The sequence below is a fragment of the Colobus angolensis genome, unplaced genomic scaffold, assembly GCF_000951035.1.
Source record: "Colobus angolensis palliatus isolate OR3802 unplaced genomic scaffold, Cang.pa_1.0 Scaffold71, whole genome shotgun sequence".
In the NCBI taxonomy this organism is placed as follows: Eukaryota; Metazoa; Chordata; class Mammalia; order Primates; family Cercopithecidae; genus Colobus; species Colobus angolensis.
The window spans coordinates 6,528,635-6,530,311 of NW_012120821.1; the positions used below are offsets into that span (position 1 = coordinate 6,528,635).

Genomic DNA, 1,677 nt, shown 5'->3' on the forward strand with positions numbered 1-1,677 from the left:
TGAATGCCAGTCATTAAAGGACTTTACCCTTCTACATCAAATTATATCCTTTTCACAAATCCCCATTTCTGTAATAACTGGTGCAAATCTAAAGGTGCTTTATAGTTTTACTATTTTGCAGATTTGAAATGCTGCATATAATGCAGAAGAGCATTAAAAACTTTTGTAAAAACTCATGATTTTGATAAACTTTTAAAGCAGCGTTTATATGTAAATAGAGCTACATATGGCACACACCCTTGCACAAGGGCTTCAGAAAAACATGCAATATAGGTGAGAAAAATGTCTATTGAAACTTTCTCACGGGCTGCCCTTATAATTAAACTACAGTGCTAGAGCAAGCAACATCAATGTTTCAAGTAGATCAGGGACTGGCAAACCTAAAAGGCAGCAAACAGCCTGCAATTTGCTCAATCCTGAAGAATACATGGTTCATATAACATGCTTTTACTATAACCGTCTTGTGACTTGAAAGATACACGTGTTCTGTGCATATCTGTAAATAAAGTACATAATTTTTCACCTTGTATAGCTGCCTTAAATTTTTGTAAGGTTTAAAAAGACTGCTCTCTCCCTTGGGGGTAACCTGGTAATTTTTATATTTTACATTTTTCACAAAGGCTGCAATAACCTTAGAACTGTACTCATTCACACTACTTCCACATGAACATGTAACATTAAACAGGAGGTATTCTGCTATTAACTACCTTTCCGTCTATTAATCACTCAGTCAAAGAACAATGAGTAGCCACATGAATTAAGCATTTTATTTAATTATCAGGAACCACCTTAAGTATTACTTTAAAAAATTCAGTCCTATATTGAAAATAGGTATCCTGATAACTTCCAGAACATTATTCGGAACACCCGTTTCCCCAACTAAGATAAATCCATTCCCGGATGCTGAACAGACTTCGCCCATTACCACTTTGGATTTCTTGATAGTCTGCAAGAGAAAAAAAAAATTATAAAACTCCGAGCTGTGTACTTACCTCACTGTTCTGAGATCTTATCAGCTAATTCAGCTGGTTGGTAACTCTTAAACTACAAAAGCCAGCAAAACGGGCCAGCTTTAGCTTTCCAACGTCCTGGCGCTAAGGCGTTTCAGATTAACTCAGGAATATGAAAAAAGAAATGTACCTTCTGTTTTCATCATCCATCGTCATGTGTTCAGCTCAGCTTCCTATGAACATTTGAACAACGGTTTAGAAAAGTTTGCCCAATAATCCGGCACCCTCCAGGTTTTTAACAGTGAATAATGTTACTTGTGCAAGTCAGAATCTGATACCAATTAAATGGTGACAGCTTTGCCAATAAACAAGAATATGCTCTTCCATGGCTAGGAAGGGAGACTGCCACAGCTGACAGGTCCCAAAGATACATGGAGATTCACAATCCAGAATTAACCAGCAAGCAAACTGCTACAGGTTATTACTCACCATCTGGCTCAAACTGACGGTTCTCAGGGTGCAATGGCACAAGAGCGACAGAGTAGACTCAAGATGGCCACATGACACCAACAGCGAAACAAGCTTCACCGGAGTCCCCGGGTGCACGGAACCTTTCCCCGAGGGCCCACGGCTCACGCACGCCGGGGTTCGGGGTTCAGGGTCCAGGGCTGCACGTGGCCGCCCCGCGACCTAATGAGCACTCAAGTCCGCGCATGCTTGTAAACTT

General features: G+C 40.4%; 2 long non-coding RNA genes across 2 annotated transcripts in view; one reads left to right on the forward strand and one right to left on the reverse strand.

Moving 5' to 3' along the window:
- The window catches only part of LOC105501411, a 1,807-nt gene extending 1,278 nt beyond the window's left edge, over positions 1-529 (forward strand). Inside the window, exon 2 of the long non-coding RNA XR_001000188.1 lies at positions 95-529. This is a non-coding gene — a long non-coding RNA (uncharacterized LOC105501411). The remainder of the gene's footprint in view (positions 1-94) is intronic.
- A 216-nt stretch (positions 530-745) lies between these two features.
- On the reverse strand, positions 746-1,677 carry LOC105501412. Its single transcript, XR_001000189.1, has 3 exons — positions 1,440-1,677; positions 1,141-1,183; positions 746-946 (listed from the first exon to the last, which is right to left on the reverse strand). It is a non-coding gene; the product is annotated as an uncharacterized LOC105501412 (long non-coding RNA).